The 18,295-nt window shown below is 44.1% G+C and overlaps 2 protein-coding genes across 2 annotated transcripts in view; both read right to left on the bottom strand.

The window, feature by feature from the left end:
- The window catches only part of NFKB1 (nuclear factor kappa B subunit 1), a 237,078-nt gene extending 219,225 nt beyond the window's left edge, over positions 1 to 17,853 (bottom strand). Inside the window, exon 1 of the mRNA XM_082236910.1 lies at positions 17,848 to 17,853. The gene's annotated coding sequence lies outside the window, so the exon portion shown is untranslated. The remainder of the gene's footprint in view (positions 1 to 17,847) is intronic.
- The window catches only part of BANK1 (B cell scaffold protein with ankyrin repeats 1), a 233,271-nt gene that overhangs the window by 36,605 nt on the left and 178,371 nt on the right, over positions 1 to 18,295 (bottom strand). The window lies entirely within an intron of this gene.

Raw genomic sequence — 18,295 nt, 5'->3', positions numbered from 1 at the left:
GTGTAACGGTGGATTGCAGCGCTTTTCTCCAAACTAAGAACCAAGCTAGAAGTAATGCTTAACTATGAGTAGGGAACCTGTGGCACTCTAGATGTTGTTGCTGATGGGAGTTGATCCAACACTAATGGCTACTGCTCAGGGAAGATGAGAGCTGTTATCTAGCAATATTAGCCAACCAACCAATCTTTAGTATGATGATCACAGATCAGCCACATTCAAAAATATCTAGAGGGTCACAGGGTCACCATCCTTGCACTAAACATCTTGTTAGAAACCACACCAGCATTTTTAAACAATTATCAATAGGCATGTCACTACTACCCCTCAATGTTTAGCATGTCCAGGGTATGAAGAGAGAGAAGATTTAATTCTTGACTTCCCATGAAATCCACCAGCCCCAGCATGGCTATTAGCCTTGGATAACACTCCCACTGTTCAGAAATAAAGCATCATCTGCTTCTGCAAACTTAATCAACCCAGAAGCAATATTTCCTATTAAGTTAGCAATGGCTCTCTAAGATTGCTCCTTGCTATTACGGGAAAGCAAGTCATATCTGATGCAATATAGATACACATCTACCTATTGTCTCCCAATTCTCATTTTCTCTTCTCTAAAGACTGAGGACTAATTCTGCACTCACCCTTATTCACAGAGTCTACAAAACAGAATGAAGGGAGGTGAAATGAGAATTTGAATCACACACACTGTACACAGAAAGCACAACTGGGGGGGGGAATGTTAGCAATTCCTGTTTTGTTTTATTTTCTTGGTGAAGTATTTTGCCTTCTTTTTTCAGCAGTTTTTTTTTCTAGATGCCAAACATTTCTTTGTAGAACATTTTGGCAGCTCTACATGTTACACAGCACATATCTAGCAGATACCTGCTCCGGTAAGCCTGGTGTGTCCAGAAGCATCATTAACAACATACCCACCTGAACATTTTATAAACCGCTTTGAGGTTTTATACAATCAAGTGGTATAAAAATTTATGAAATAAACAAACACATTTTTAAAACATCTATGTATGCATCAAGGAGTAAGTATGATTGCAATGTGGACACCAGTTTTTCCTGCTGCAGCTTGTGTGGCATACATCTTTAAACATCTGCCTGCACACCTCTGGAAACCCTACTGTGACAGAACCAGGGTTTCCAGAGATGTGTATACAGGAAGAAGTATACGTAAGGTAAAAAGGTAAAGGACCCCTGGAAGGTTAAGTCCAGTCCAAGGTGGCTATGGGGTTGCAGCGCTCATCTCGATTTTCAGCTGAAGGGAGCAGGTGTTTGTCAACAAACAGCTTTCTGGGTCATGTGGCCAGCATGACTAAACTGCTAATGGTGCAATGGAACACCATGACAGAAGTCAGAGTGCATGGAAACACCGTATACCTTTCTGCCGCAGTGGTATCTATTTATCTACTTGCACTGACGTGCTTTTGAACTGCTAGGTTGGCAGGAGCTGGGACAGAGCAACAGGAGCTCACCCGTTGAGGGGATTCGAACCACCGACCTTCTGATCAGCAAGCCCAAGAGGCTCAGTAGTTTAGACCACAGCGCCACGTGCATCCCTAGGAAGAAGTATATTTGTTCCTTAACATGTATACTTACCCATCCTTCTCACTAGGGCAGAGAAAAAGGAATAGATGTGTATGTGACTTTACATATGAAGTGTGCCTGCATGAGTGTGTATGAGGGAGATGCATGTCTGCCTGTGGTCTGAATGTATGTGGTGAGTGCATGCATGTGCTTGTTGGTTAACTAGCCCCCTCGGGAGAGGCTGGCCTCTCTCCCTGTTCCCGGAGCTCGTTTACTGGTGATCTTCCTCTGGCTGGCATTCCAGACAGACCAGGGAGATCTTGATAGGCGACATCTTCCAGTGTGGAAGATGCACACCCCCTTCTCCCCTTGCACAGGGAAAAAGAAAGATAGTCAGAAAGTCTCTTACATCTTGTTTATTTCTGACTGTACAGCACTACAGAAAACATGTCCGATCAGTTCAAACTTCTCCAAGCAAGAGACACAGACTTCCTTTACAAACGCAACAGGAAGGTCTCAAATTACACACAGAACAAAGCCTTGTGTATCCCGTGAACTGCCTGGAAGATTCTTTCCTAGGACTAGGCACATCATGTGATGTAAACAAGCTGGCAGTTTGCAGCTGCGTTGTACTCATATCGTAACAGTGCTGTGTGTGAGAGTGTGTGTGGTTGCATATTTTCCTGGCCACTGGGTACCAGGGAACTTTTACTTAGTACTTGTCATTATTAGACAGCAGCAGCATCACTGTGTGAACTTCACAACCAGGACCAGCAGGATGTATCTGACTGCATGAGGTTGTCCAGGGCAGGTTGTGGGAGCAGCATCAACTGCAAACTCTTTAAATTTTGTGTTATGCCATGACCCCAGGGCAGCCATGTTGTGGCTGGTGCCCATGGCTCTTTCTCAAAATTCAAGACAAACCCACAGATCAAAAAAGATTGGCAGCTCTTGTATAAATGTAACATCTTCAGAATCATATTGTAGCTATGAACTATGCAATCAAGCCTTGCATTAATTAATAATAAACATTCAAAAATGCAGCTCACTAGATATTTAATGATTGTTCAGATCAAAAATCTCTTCATGTTTGTAAGCCACTTTTAGCTTCTAATAGCAGGCATGTAATTTCATGTGTTTTAGTGCCCTTTCCTGACAACCCATTCTTTCTGCTATTTGAGCAGAAGGCAAAGAAGGCATCCAAGAAGGTGTTTCTGATTGCTAATTAAAGCCAGGTACAGATATTCGGTAGTGAAAACTGGTCTCGGGTTCCTGCAGCGAACTGCATGGGGAAATTTATTGTGAAGAAGCAGCTGTCTACAATAAGTAGGCTAGAATATTCTTAGGGGCTTTATCATGTTGACTAGTATTAACAACTCAGTAGATGAAGCATTAAGGAAGTCAGACAGGGGTGTATGATTCACCTTCATAAACACCCCGGGTCTATCCATGCTACAGATTTCAGCTGGCTTAATTGTCATTGGATGGATCCACACTATGCATTTAAAACACATTTGACACATAATTCATTAAGGTTGCTGGGAATTTCACCTTTGTGAGTTCAACACTACAGTCCCATTCCTGGGACCAAAGTTTACCCCCTCATATAGCTAAAATTCCCACCACGCTTCCCAAAATCCAGTTCCCAGGATGCTCTGGGGAAAGTCATACGCTTTAAATGTGCTTTAACTATACAGTATGCACACAGCCTTAGTTATCAGTAGAGTAAACATTGCAGTGGAGTTCTTGGATCTAACAACAGCAACAATAAACACATTAAAATATGTTAAATGTGGATTTCAATGCCAATGAGAAGAATAGCCTTATGGGAGAGGACAAGTGTGCAGAGACTGGAAATGGAGTGATTTATTTATTGTTATTTTGGTGGCACCTTTTGCCCTCAAGCTCCACTAGTTTCCAGTCAAAATTTCTCTTCAAAGAACTTTCAGATCAGCTTTACTCCTATCATAAAGAAGACTGACAGTATCAAATACAAGAGGGCAATCATTCTTGCAGGAAGATAGGGAGATTGGGGTCTCCTGGAGCTTCCCGTTCCAGTACATTATTTGGCAGTGCATATGAGAAGAGAAGACTCCCTGGAAAAGACCCTGATGTTGGGAAAGATGGAGGGCACAAGGAGAAGGGGACGACAGAGGACAAGATGGTTGGACAGTGTTCTCGAAGCTATGAACATGAGTTTGACCAAACTGCGGGAGGCAGTGGAAGACAGGAGTGCCTGGCGTGCTCTGGTCCATGGGGTCATGAAGAGTCGGACATGACTAAACGACTAAACAAAAACAACAACATGTGGTGTAGGAACACCATCAGCACACTCTTGGAGGCAGGATACAAGGGTATTCCCTGAGATCTCTGGGCTGTATGTATAGAGCTGCAAAGAGCTGATCAGCACCTGGAGAACTATTTCCACACTTTGGTTATGCTTGCATGATTGAGTACCACACAGACACCCCTGCATTTTGTTTTCTGACAAAACTGGACATTATTGTAAATGCAGAGCTGCCACTGAAAACAACAGCCAGTTGTCTAATTTCTCCTTCACTTCAGGTGAGTAGAATTTACTTCGTTTTGTGATGTCATGACATTCTGCATTTCCCCACCTTCATTTCAAAATGATTGACAATGACATGGGCTGAGGAAAACATCACTGCCCCCTTTCTCTTAACGTCTGAACACAAGAGCATTCTGCCATATAGTGAAGGAGAATGTTGCATATATTAAAACCTAATTACTCTGTGAGGATAATATGAAAATGATGTCAAAATAAACCATTGCAACTGACTTCCAGAGGGGGAAAAGAGAGCATCTCTAGATAGATCTTGTTCTTTTCTTGTACATTGTGAACATTACTAAAACAATTCCAAATACTTTCCATTCCACATTCCCAAGAATGATAGCAGTGACAGGAAGGGTCATGGGTGCAGAGAAGAAATGTTTTCTCCATATTGCACAGAAAGACAAAATGAGCAATTATTTTTATAACGGGATACAATAATGGTGAGCGCTTCCTTGACCTTTCTGGAGTTGACTGCCTTATATTCATTGAAATGACTTTGGCAGTTTTCAGTTACGGAAGACAGCATACAGTTTGTCTTTCATAACTCAGGGTGTCATGAAGATTCTTGGAGGAACTGATAAGAGCCCTCTTTCCACTACCTCAAAATGTGTGCAAGAGGTTTTGTGACTGTGGAGGTTATGTACACTAGTAGCTATTGATAGCCTTATCCCCCATGAAAGCTTGTGTAGAGGTACTGAAGTTTCTCTCCATTTAAATATGCAGGTTCATTCCTCCAGTTTTTTATTCTTCTGAGATGAGCAGCCCACATGAATGTGCGAGGAATTTCATCTCTGCAAATTTCTCTATGAAATAACTGCACCTGCACCTCTGGGACATGGACCATAACTGAGTTGCCCACTGGATTCAATTTTCTACAAATGTTGCAAAACAGTTCACCCTGGCCTTTGATACCTGAGGTATGTGTTTTCAGGACCCACCCAGTTCCTGTGACTGTAATTTATTTTAACTGTTTTTAATACTGAATTTTAAATTGTTGCAACCCAATCCTGGGTATTACCTGAAGGGTGGGCAATTAATTTAATTATAATAATAGGTTGCCTTCTACTCAAGAGTACACCCACTTGAATTAATGGACTTAAGTCAGTAAAGTCCATTAGTTTCAATAGGTCTACTCAGTAGGACTTCAGTAGGACCAGTATTGAATACCTACTACTACTAACAATAAATTTTCTCTTCTTTAGATACACACTCCATGTTCCTTGTGATAGAGCAAGCTGCAGCATCACCACCATCTCTGGTTTGCCATATCTGGCTCCATCCCCAGAAGATCCTAATGGCTGGGTTTAACCTACACATTCTTTCCACTTGAGTTTCTACCCATGCCTAAATGAAATGCCATGCTGTTAGCATTGTAGATATACACTTTTATTCATTAAATATCACATATCTCTATGCTGTCACCTAGCAACCAGGCATTGTGGATCTAAGCATTGTGCCTCCTCTCACTTCTGCATTCATGTTGCTAATATACGCACACTCTACAATGTAAAATATTCAGTGAAATATGGAAATGTATTTATTATTCATTTTCACCTGACCCTGCTTCTCCACAGTAGCGAGGGTACCCATAAGCTGCAGAAGAAATTAGCTCCATCCATTTGCTCACATGCCTAGAGACAAGATCAACTCTGTTCTTTGGGGAAATTAATCCATTTATGGTTCTCCAATCCTGTCTGATTGGTCCTGCCAGCCAAGAAGAATGTGGGAACTGTGAACAAAGCAGCATGACGTTGTGGTGATGATGCTGTTGCACAATCCAGGAACTTGACGAAGAATGAGAGGAAGCAAGAGATGAATGGATGGATGGATTGGAAAAGGAAACTGGGCTGAACAAATAATACTGTACTATTGTCTCCATTACACACACTTACGAGTCTTGAGGATGTTCCAACGGATGGAAAAAAGTGAAATTTTAGGAGAGATTTGAAGGGGTCTAAAGAGGATCACTTCATGGATCACTGCCTTGCCGTGGCGAAGGGGCTTGAAGAACTCAGAGAAGCTACGAACTACGCCGAGCAGGGCACACAAGATGAACAGGTCATAGTGGAGAGTTTTGACCAAACGTGATCCACCTGGAGTAGGAATCGGCAAGCCACTCCAGTATCCCTGCCAAGAAAACTCCATGGACAAAGACAACAGGCATATAAAAGTTATGACACTGGAAGATGAGCCCCTCAGGTCGGAAGGTGTCCAACATGCTACTGGGGAAGAGCGGAGGACAAGTACAAGTAGATCCAGAGCTGATGAAGCGGCTGGGCCAAAGCCGAAAGGACGCTCAGTTGTGGATATGCATGGAAGCGAAAGGAAAGTCCAATGCTGTAAAGAAAAATATTGCATAGGAACCTGGAATGTAAGAACCATGAACCTGGGTAAGTTGGATGTGGTCAAAAATGAGATGGCAAGAATAAATATTGACATCCTGGGCATCAGTGAGCTAAAATGGACGGGAATGGGCGAATTCAGTTCGGATGACTACCATATCTACTACTGTGGGCAAGAAACCCGTAAGAGAAATGGAGTGGCCCTCATAGTCAACAAAAGAGTGGCGAAAGCTGTACTGGGATGCAGTCTCAAAAATGATAGAATGATCTCGATACGAATCCAAGGCAGACCTTTTAACATCACAGTAATCCAAGTTTATGCACCAACTACTGGTGCTGAAGAAACTGAAATTGACCAGTTCTATGAAGACTTACAAAACCTTATCGAAGTGACACCAAAGAAGGATGTTCTGCTCATTATAGGGGATTGGAATGCTAAAGTAGGGAATCAAGAGATAAAAGGAACAACTGGCAAGTTTGGCCTTGGAGATCAAAACGAAGCAGGGCAAAGGCTAATAGAGTTCTGTCAAGAGAACAAGCTGGTCATCACAAACACGCTTTTCCAACAACACAAGAGACGACTCTACACATGGACATCCCCAGATGGGCAACATCGAAATCAGATTGATTATATTCTCTGCAGCCAAAGATGGAGAAGCTCTGTACAGTCAGCAAAAACAAGACCTGGAGCTGACTGTGGCTCAGATCATCAGCTCCTTATAACAAAATTCAAGCTTAAACTGAAGAAAGTAGGAAAAACCACTGGACAGGTAAGATACAATCTAAACCAAATCCCTTATGAATACACAGTGGAAGTGAGGAACAGGTTTAAGGATTTAGATTTGCTGGACAGAGTGCCTGAAGAACTATGGATGGAGGCTCGCAACATTATACAGGAGGCAGCAACTAAAACCATCCCAATGAAAAAGAAATGCAAGAAAGCAAAGTGGCTGTCCAACGAGGCCTTACAAATAGCGGAGGAGAGAAGGCAAGCAAAATGCGAGGGAGATAGTGAAAGATACAGGAAATTGAATGCAGATTTCCAAAGAACAGCAAGGAGAGACAAGAAGGCCTTCTTAAACGAGCAATGCAAAGAAATAGAGGAAAGCAACAGAATGGGAAGAACCAGAGATCTGTTCAAGAAAATCGGAAATATGAAAGGAACATTTCGTACAAAGATTACCATAATAAAGGACAAAAGTGGTAAAGATCTAACTGAAGCAGAAGACATCAAGAAGAGGTGGCAAGAATACACAGAGGAATTATACCAGAAATATATGGATGTCTCGTACACCCCAGGTAGTGTGGTTGCTGACCTTGAGCCAGACATCCTGGAGAGTGAAGTCAAATGGGCCTTAGAAAGCACTGCAAATAACAAGGCCAGTGGAAGTGATGGTATTCCAGCTGAACTGTTTAAAATTTTAAAAGATGATGCTGTTAAGGTGCTACACTCAATATGCCAGCAAGTTTGGAAAACTCAGCAGTGGCCAGAGGATTGGAGAAGATCAGTCTACATTCCAATCCCAAAGAAAGGCAGTGCCAAAGAATGCTCCAACTACCGCACAATTTCACTCATTTCACATGCTAGCAAGGTTATGCTTAAAATTCTACAAGGAAGGCTCAAGCAGTATGTGGACCGAGAACTCCCAGAAGTGCAAGCTGGATTTAGAAGAGGCAGAGGAACCAGAGACCAAATTGCAAACATGCGCTGGATTATGGAGAAAGCCAGAGAGTTCCAGAAAGACATCTACTTCTGCTTCATTGACTATGCAAAAGCCTTTGACTGTGTTGACCACAGCAAACTATGGCAAGTTCTTAAAGAAATGGGAGTGCCTGATCACCTCATCTGTCTCCTGCGAAATCTCTATGTGGGACAAGAAGCTACAGTTAGAACTGGATATGGAACAACTGATTGGTTCCAAATTGGGAAAGGAGTACGGCAAGGCTGTATATTGTCTCCCTGCTTATTTAACTTATATGCAGAATTCATCATGCGAAAGGCTGGGCTGGATGAATCCCAAGCCGGAATTAAGATTGCCGGAAGAAATATCAACAACCTCAGATATGCAGATGACACAACCTTGATGGCAGAAAGTGAAGAGGAATTAAAGAACCTTTTAATGAGGGTGAAAGAGGAGAGCGCAAAATATGGTCTGAAGCTCAACATCAAAAAAACGAAGATCATGGCCACTGGGCCCATCACCTCCTGGCAAATAGATGGGGAAGAAATGGAGGCAGTGAGAGATTTTACTTTCTTGGGCTCCATGATCAGTGCAGATGGTGACAGCAGTCACGAAATTAAAAGACGCCTGCTCCTTGGGAGAAAGGCGATGGCAAACCTAGACAACATCTTAAAAAGCAGAGACATCACCTTGCCAACAAAGGTCCGTATAGTAAAAGCCATGGTTTTCCCAGTAGTGATGTATGGAAGTGAGAGCTGGACCATAAAGAAGGCTGATCGCCGAAGAATTGATGCTTTTGAATTATGGTGCTGGAGGAGACTCTTGAGAGTCCCATGGACTGCAAGAAGATCAAACCTCTCCATTCTGAAGGAAATCAGCCCTGAGTGCTCACTGGAAGGACAGATCGTGAAGCTGAGGCTCCAATACTTTGGCCACCTCATGAGAAGAGAGGACTCCCTGGAAAAGACCCTGATGTTGGGAAAGATGGAGGGCACAAGGAGAAGGGGACGACAGAGAATGAGATGGTTGGATGGTGTTCTTGAAGCTACTAGCATGAGTTTGATCAAACTGCGGGAGGCAGTGGAGGACAGAAGTGCCTGGCGTGCTCTGGTCCATGGGGTCACGAAGAGTCGGACACGACTAAACGACTAAACAACAACAAAAGAGGCATTATGGAAGGCAGCCAAGGACAAAATGCAGAGTCAGTGCAGGGAACAGGAGACACTTGAGGGACTGATGAAGGGCTGTGCATCAGATCTGGCCAAATCCTGAAACAATTTGGGCCAATATAGGGGGAGATTGGGGGTTGGGCTTTGGCTGATTTGGGTAGAGACAACCCCAGATTGCCCTGAGCTGGGTTGGGTCACCCAGAGCAATCTAGGGCTGTCAGGGGGCCTGGTGTCAGTCAGGAAACAGAAGCAGACATCAGGTAGGAAGAAGGCTGGGAAGGAAAGGAAAAGCTGCAGGGGTGGGGGGGGGGGGTAGGGCTGTGCACAGCTTAAGACTGATGAAGTAATTCATTATGAGTAATTCTTTACACTCCGTGTGGGGCTGCCCTTGATAATGGGCAGCCTGAAACTCTATTTATTTCTCCACACTGCTAAACTTTTTAACAAACATTTACTAACAGCAATAATGCCGCCTGCTTTCAGTACCTAGGTGGGTCATCTGGTTTCCCCCCCAATTGCAACAGTAAGTTCCTGCCCTTAGGAAAACACCTGAATAATATATTTGAATCCCCCTGTAACTGATGTGTGGGTGGGAAGAATATTCCTTGGGATTTTATTTCTCCAATCCCTTTGCCAATAGGTTGTTTCATATGTCACTCAGCCACTCTGAGAAGAGGATGCTGGACTAGATGGCTGTTTGGCCTGATCCAGTGAGGCTCTTATGTTCACTCTGGAAATGACTATTGCTGTTGTGGGTGACTTGTCCTGAATACGCAAGTGGATGGACTCCAGTGGCATAGTGGAGGTTGCCAGTGCCCAGGGCCATGCAGAGAATGGGGTGGGATGGAGGGAAACGGACTGAGTACACATGCACATTCAGCTGCCTAATGGTGTCAGCATCACCCAGGAGACTGTAGCAGTAGAGCTGTTCCATTGTCTGGAGAGGTCACTTCCTGGTTCGTATGGAGAAGCCATTTTCATTGAAGCTCAGCAATGGAAGCACACAACTGTATTGAGGCAGCACCGGGTGTTGAATTTTTGCACCCCTAACAATTTTGCGCCCAGGGCAACTGCCCCTATGCCCCCTCACGCTATGTCACTGGTGGACTCTTCTCCACAGGAGACAGAGTGAGAATCTATCCATTTGCCCATGCATGGGACTGTAGCGGCTTCTATTAGAGTGCTTAGGGAGCACAGCTTGTGAGTGGTGGTTTCAAGTGACAATAGCCACTGGGGAACATTCCAAGCATTTGCTTCTCTGTACAGGAGAAGACAGATGCTAGCAACAATCTCCAGCTGTCTGCTCCTTTCTTCCAGAAGCTTTAATCTATCCAATCCCTTCTTTAGAGCAGAGATGTGGAAATTCATCTCCCTTGGGAGAAAACAGATACTTTTTATCAACTGTTTAAGACCACTGAAGTGCTCCAGGCCATGGTTTCATAACACCTGTTCCAAATACAATTAAGTTAGATTAAAAATGGCCTCTCTGTTTATATAGCGTTTGCGTGGTTTCCAAGCAGAGGAAAGATCGAGCCACAGTTGTCATGTTCCTTAGATTGCTTTCAGGTGCCACTTTTGCCTTGTTCATTATTAGGGTGGGAATAATTTGTTAGTTTGTCAGTTTATGATGGCTTTGCCATCTTTTGCCAATCCCAGGATCACTGATGTGGGGAAGGCAATAAAAAGCTTTAATTACCACTCAGACTGATAGTACTAGCTAGCGGTGGGGAATGTTTTTCAGCTCAAGCTCTGCATTCCCTTCTGCACAACCTTCCCGGAGTCACATGACAGTAGTGGGCAGGACCAGAGAGAAAAGTTGGTGTTGCTTTTGTTACAGTAGGCTAGTTTCACTCACATGCACCTTTCTACCCTCCAACAAGGCAAACAAAGTGCATTATCAGAGTTCAAGGGCATATTCCTACCAGGCAAAAAGACTTAAGGAAGGTGGAAAGCAGGGGCAGTGAAGACCCCCCCCCCTGCTGATCTTAATGCCCAAGAGGAACTGCAAAGAAGCTGAAGTCTTGAGGAAAGGTCCACAATTATTAAGTCAAGTCGTGGTGAAATGGGTGTGATTTTGCATGGACTTCACATTGACTTCATAATGTAAGTCAGGAAATAAATGTGGCCTCAAAACATTCCCTGTATTTTCTTCTCTCTCTCTCTCTCTTTTAGATGAATGCACTTATATCCCTCATTATGTAATCTCCGGTGAAAGAGCCCAACACGTTCATATAGTGCAATTAGCATCTTGTAACCAGGGAAGCTGAAAGGAAGCTGTTTGAAGTCATGCCACAGCAGTTAAGAAGCAAAGAAACTAATATTCAAGATGAATAACCACATTTCAGCACCCACAATCATTTCAATAATTTGAACACTAGGACAATTCGAAGGAAAACCAGTCATTGCAGTTGGGTCTCATGGTACCCAGCAGTTGTGACCTTCTGTAACATTATGTTCTTTCTGCAATCTCTAAGTATGCTTAAAACATACGACATTTTTACCAGGCTGCTGGAGATGACAAATGCAGAAACATAGTCTCCTTTCAAGCATATACAAAGGCAATCCATCACTAACACATCTAATTTTGTTGTTATTGCTGTTTGGTGTTATTGGTGCCAACAGCCTTAGCGTATCCCTTTCCTTGCATCACAGCAGTAATGGAAGCTAGACTGGGCAGGTGCACACCTGACCTCTGCCTGCCTGCTTTGCTGCTGCCACACACTGGGAGAGGCAGGAGGAAGGGTGAGGTGGCAGCAAGGTCAGCTTGTGCAAAAGTATGCACATGCATGCCTATGTCCCCCAGAGAGCAGCAACACATAGTATAATGCCCAATGCGTTAGAATCAGCTAACAGAATCAAAGACTAGATGTTTACAGAAGAAATTCAGGTTGTAAAAACACACAGAGGAACACAAAGGATATCCAGCTAGCTTTTACTTATTAATGAGAAATGCAAACAACCTTGCAAAGAAATGTTACCATTGAAACTGCTAGCATGAAGAAGCAACTCCACAGGAACAAGAGTTCCCATGAATGGGAAAGGAGTAGTGTTTTTTCCCCCAGGGGCGCGCATACCCTAAACATTTTGTGAATTTAAGTTTGGCCTCATTGATTTCAATATCAGTAGGAAAATGAGAGCACCGCTAAACATGTTTAAAGAAAAAAAGCACTGGAAAGGAGTATCCAGTATCCAGCTTCTGTTTGACCCTTTCCCTCATTCTCTGACGTCTTGGGCTTCTTGAGTTTTTCAACTGAACCTTCAAGAAGGCTGCCCATGCCTTCTCTTCCCCCTTCTGCTTGCCAGGGACCAGGGAAGGAAGGAAAGGGGAAGGTAGAAGTATTTTTTTCCCTACCAGGGCCAGCCCAATACAGTCTGCTTTAAGGGGTGACAGAAAAGATGGCACCCACTGCCCCTTCCACATACAGAATCCTACTGGACTTATAGCTGTATCTTATTTCAACATGTGTGATTCAATAGCATCTTTGTCTGCATTTGAGGCAGCAAGACAGATTAGGGGCTCCAGGACAGGGAATGTGACACCAGAAAAGAATTGTTGGGGAGCAGGGGGTGGCTCAGGGGGATCACCCAGGGGCTGTTGATGTTGCTCCCAGGATTTTCTGCCTTGGGTGATTGCCTCAATCTGTCACATAGTAGGGCCGGCCCTGCTATCTGAGTCACAAAAAGATGAAGATAAACGTTTGTGTACTTTGATGAAGTCCCACCCCCAAAGAAGAATAGTAAGCTCAACACAGGTCTCAATCAGTTTTTAATTTCAGTATACGACTTCAATTTGTGCTCCTACAGCCAAATGCCTGAGATGAGATATGGCTTTTCATCCTAAGTGGCCATCTGTTATATAGCATAGCAATTCAAATAACTGCAGATGCTTTTGCACCATTGCCTTCAGAAACAATAAAGGAAAAAGAAAGCTGAAATTGGCAAATTGAATTTACAGTTATATACAGAAATGCTAATGCTGGGGAGCCATTTTTATTAACTTAGAGGGAAAGCTTTCGTCTCTATTTGAAGTGCAATACTTTCTCAGTGTTTCTTTCATTCTATAGTATGAAAACCAAATACCAAGGGAGCAAGCCTGAATTCAGAAAAAAGAGGTTTCCCTAGATTCATTTCCCCCTGCTTCATCTTTGACTACAATTCGTCTCAGACATCTGTACTATTTTTTAAGACAGAGGACATATATGCCACTGTTTAGGAGACAATATAATCACTGCACACTTTCCAATATTCTGCTGAACTCCATGGCAGCACATTGTTTGCCAATCCAGACGGCATTGAAATGTGTGTGCATGGTTTCTCACATTCAGTTGTGTTCGGCAGAAGCACAAGTACACTTCAGCTGCTTTCTCTTTTGAAAGGTCAGCTCTAAGCAAATCAATTCCACAAGAAGCAAAGACCATGCTGCTTTCAAACTAGCCCACTGCACAACATTTGTAGCAGAAAGTGATTTACAATGGAAGCCTATACATGCCTACTCAATGAGTTCAGTAGGACTTGCTCCCAGGTAAGTGTATATAGGATTTCAGCCTTCGTCTCAATTTGAAAAAAGGTTAAGATCTCAAGTGCAAATTAAATCTGTCAGGGAAAGACATACCATATTTTTCCGTTTATAGGACTAGGTTTTTCCCCTAAAAAATAGTGTCCAAAATTTGGGGTGTCTTATACATGGATAGATTCCCCCCCCCATTTTCTTAAATCAGAGTCCCCCAAAATAGGGGGCGTCTTATACATGGGGATGTCTTAATAGACAGAAAAATATGGTACTTAACTGGTGGTGTAGATTATTATGCAGGAGAGCAGGAAAGATAGTATGCAGTTAGTCATCTGGCCTTGCAACAGGATACTGGAAGAACTTTCAGATCTCTCCCAATGCCATGGGTTCATTCATATATAAGAAGAACCCTGCTGGATAATATCCTTCTAGTTAAGGATGGGATACATATGGCCCTCTAGATATCCAACTCCCATCAACCCCAGATTGCATGGTCAATGGTCAGGGATGATGCGGGTTATGGTCCACCAACACCTGAATGGCCACAAGTTCCCCATGCCTGCCCTAGCTCAACATTCTATTTCCCAAAGTGCCCAACAAGTTCTCTCTGGGAAGCCTACCATCAGATCATGAAGTCAATTGCACTTTCTTAGTGTTGTTTTGTAACAACTAGTATTTAGCGGCCTCCTGTCTCTGAACCTAGATATACTGTATAGCCATTATATCTGGAAGATAAACCTTATCCTCCATGAATTTCTTCAGTTTCCCTTTAAAGCTATCCAAGTGAGTGGCCATCACCATGTATTGTGACAGCAAATTCCATCAGTTATGAGTCATGAATGAAGAATGACCATGGACAAGTACCGGTACATTCTTTGTCTGTTCTGAATCACTCACCAATCAGTGTCATTGGATGACCCCCCAATTATGGGAGAGGGAGAAAGGGTACCCCATCTCTATTTCATGCAGGCACCTTCGGAGGAGTCAGCACCATGGCCAGACTTACTCTGAATTAGGAAAGAGCGCAACCATTAAGCAGCTATCTGTGGTTACTTAAGGCAGACTATTTCTCCTGTCACTCACAGAATCTAACAGCATACCGTTAACTTATGATGCAGGACTATGCAAATGCGGCTCCATGCATTATTTATATCTAGGCTGACAGTGGTGTGGAAAAAACCTCCTTCCTTCAGTAAACAAGCAAGGGCACAGTGCATATACTGTACTAGAAAAGTTGCATTATTTACTACGTGTTTATAATTATTGTTATAAGTGATTCTTTATATAAGGTCAAGCGATGGCCTCTATGGTATGTTGCGCAAGAAAATGCACGCAAGCGTCCCAAGCCTGCACAGTTTAAACATGCTAATTTTTTGTGCCGTTCTTTATTATGGTATAGTCGTTGCCACTCAGCATCTATAGCTCCAATTGCTTTGCTATTCTGCACCACAAATTCATCCAGGCACTTTGCATATTCTTGAGGAATAGCTGAGAGAATATCAGATGCGTCCCAGGCATTCTGCATCCCAAAGAGGCTACTCTGTGTAATCTAAGAGGCAGGTGCCAGGCCTGGCAATCTGTGAGGGTGCTAGGATGCAGCTCTGGTCCACTGACATCAAGCGGGTTCTTATGCATTGTCACCAGCCCTAGAGAACCCTTGGTCAGGTTCCAAGACGACAACAGGTCCTTGGTGGTGGAAACCTCCAGAGCCAGTTGCTGACATTGAGGCTTAACCCTTGATACAGAGGAACCTGAAAGGGGCTAACTGAAAACAAGACACCCCGAGCCAAATTTCTCAGAGGAACCAGACCTCTGCTGTCACACTCCTTAGTCCCTGTTCACCTATTCAGGGCATGTAAAATGTAGGAAATGACTGAGAAGCATTGGAGCGCTAGGTTCTTCCAGGCCTATCTTTTCAATCTGTTGAGACTGGCAGAATGGGGTAGGGCAGCGTTGTTCACCTGACTTCCCAACATGGAGGTTGCTGCAGGGAATACAGAGGGAGAAAGACAAGGTGCCAGGAAGGTCAATTTGGTGCAGACATGCTGGGAACATTGATTTGACCCTGCTGCTATGCCGGCCCTGCCCCAACCTCCCTGCTACCGTACTATCCACTGCTATCTTTAAGGAACCTCATATTTCAGGAAGGTAGCAGAACCTGGGAGGGATAGATTGGTCCAAGAGGGATAAAATGGAGCTCTGGACTACAGCAGCTTCAGACTAAACACTCACCCATTGAATCAACATATGATCTAAAGCTGCTCTAATTAGCTGTATCCAGCTTGAGGTCCAGGTGTATAATGGGAATGTTGGTGAGTACACACAAAGGATTCCTTCCAGCCAAGGGGCAGAGCAAGCGGATATGCATGATATCAGGGGTGGAGCTAGTCACTGTGACTGCACTCTCTGCTGAAGTGTTCATTCAGTGCAGGACTGTTTCATCTGAAGAGCTCTTGTTGGGAGCAAGTGGTCTGCTTGGCGCTCTCCAAGGTATTGAAACTCAAACCTTATCCAATCTGCTGCCTAATGAAGCTATCCTGTGATGTTTACTACACCCCATACGCTCCTCTCGTGGTCAGAACAGGAGAGGGAGCTAAATGGTTGGTGATGGTATTGAGGAGTGGAGCTTCTGAGTTTGGCAATGATCCTTTCAGGAACACACATGAGATTTATGATGCCACTTTAACACAAAGTGCAAATGGAATTCATTGCTCTTTTCCTTTCAAGTGAAATGATGAGCAAAATCTCTTACCATGCCTTCATTAAAATTCAGTAATGCTACCAAGTAGTAAACAGGAATCTACCTTATACTGAGTCAGCCCACACAATTAATATTGTTTGCATTGTTTGAAAGCATCTTTCTTGGGTTTCAGGTAAGAGTCCCTAGCTGGAAATACCAGAGATTGATTTTCTGCAAACCCTCTATCATGTGCTCTGCCACTGAGCTACAGGTAAAGCTACTTGGACAGCCAATTTTGTTATTTTGTTAGCCAAATCCAGGCTACATGCAAACTCCTAACCTGTCTAGAACACCAAAGCAAGAACTTCGAGTTCTTGCCCTGCCATAAGGCTGTCTCATGTCACCCCCCCTCTAGCTTTGCAACTTTACAGTTCCTTCCTCCTATTGCACAAGCCCTGTTTGATATTTTTGCCCCTTCAGTATGTTTTGCTACAGGGCAAAAGAGCTGAAACTGAAAGTAGAGGTAGAGGTGAATCATCCAGACCTTCCTGGTCTGGTTAGAATGCATGTACCCCAATTATCTGTATCGTTCAGAAGGTCTGTGCCACAAAAACATATGGCATTTAGTAGATACAGTGGTACCTCTGGTTACGGATGGGATCCATTCCGGAGGCCCGGCCGTATCCCGAAAAGTCTGTAACCTGAGGCGCCCTTCTGAGCACACGATCAAGTGCTTCTGTGCACGCACGCGGTGCACAGATCACTTATGCGCATGCACGCTGCACACAGATCGCTTCTGCACATGCGCTCATGGTGAAACCCGGAAGTATACATTTCCGGGGTTGCTGTGTTCGCAACCTGAAGATTACGTATCCAGAGGGATACGTAACCGAAGGTACCACTGTAATAGGGATAAATGGTGACACATAAGTGAAAGAGCAGTAACAAAGCAAAGAACATCATTTTTTAAATACAGAAAATACAAAAAACAGCTGAGTAAACTTTTTCTCCTGTAGCTAGCCAATTGTCTAACAGAGAAGAGGAGATGGAAGATTATTGGATTGTATTCAACACAGAATACAGCTAGCTTGCACATTTCAGATTCTTGTACAAGCTTACAAAGTAGAAACCAGAGCCAATTACCGTATTTTTCGCACTATTGGACGCACCGGACCACAGGACGCACCTAGTTTTTAGAGGGGGAAATCAAGGGAAAAAATATTATTCCCCCCCCAGCCCCAAAGAGCACGGGACAGGCTGCACACAGCCTGTCCGCTTCTCCCAGAGCTTCTCGGGGCTGCGGGGGGAAGCCTGGGTCCCCCCCCCAGCCCCAAAGAGCAAAGAAGCCAAGACAGCGAGCGGGATCCATAGCCGCGCAACCTCTCCAGCCAGGAGCTAAACCTCTCCAGCGCAGCTAAGGAAAAAGACAAGGCAGCGAGCACGATCCATCCCGCTCACTGCCTTGGCTTCCTCTTTAGCCTTGAGCAGCATCTTTAGACTTGCGCAACAGGATGGATCGTGCCCGCTGTCCACCGTGGCTGGACTAGATGACTCCTGGGGTTCCCTTCCAACCCTGCAATTCTATGACCTCAGAAGGTGTTGGGGGTCTCCACCACTGGAGGCTTTTAAGCAGCAGTTGGGGGACCATCTGCCTGGCGTTCTTTAGCAGTAATTCCTACATTGTGAGGGGGCTGGGCTAGATGACCCTCGGGTGGCCCTCCCAACTCTATACAGTCCTACACTGTAGGACTGGAGATCCACAGCCACTTCACACAATGCTCACTCCCAATTTTCATTGGAG

This window comes from Podarcis vaucheri, assembly GCF_965113315.1.
Source record: "Podarcis vaucheri genome assembly, chromosome: 9".
Lineage (NCBI taxonomy): Eukaryota > Metazoa > Chordata > Lepidosauria > Squamata > Lacertidae > Podarcis > Podarcis vaucheri.
Note: the sequence above shows the minus strand (reverse complement) of the source record. Positions and strands in the feature narration are given on the sequence as shown.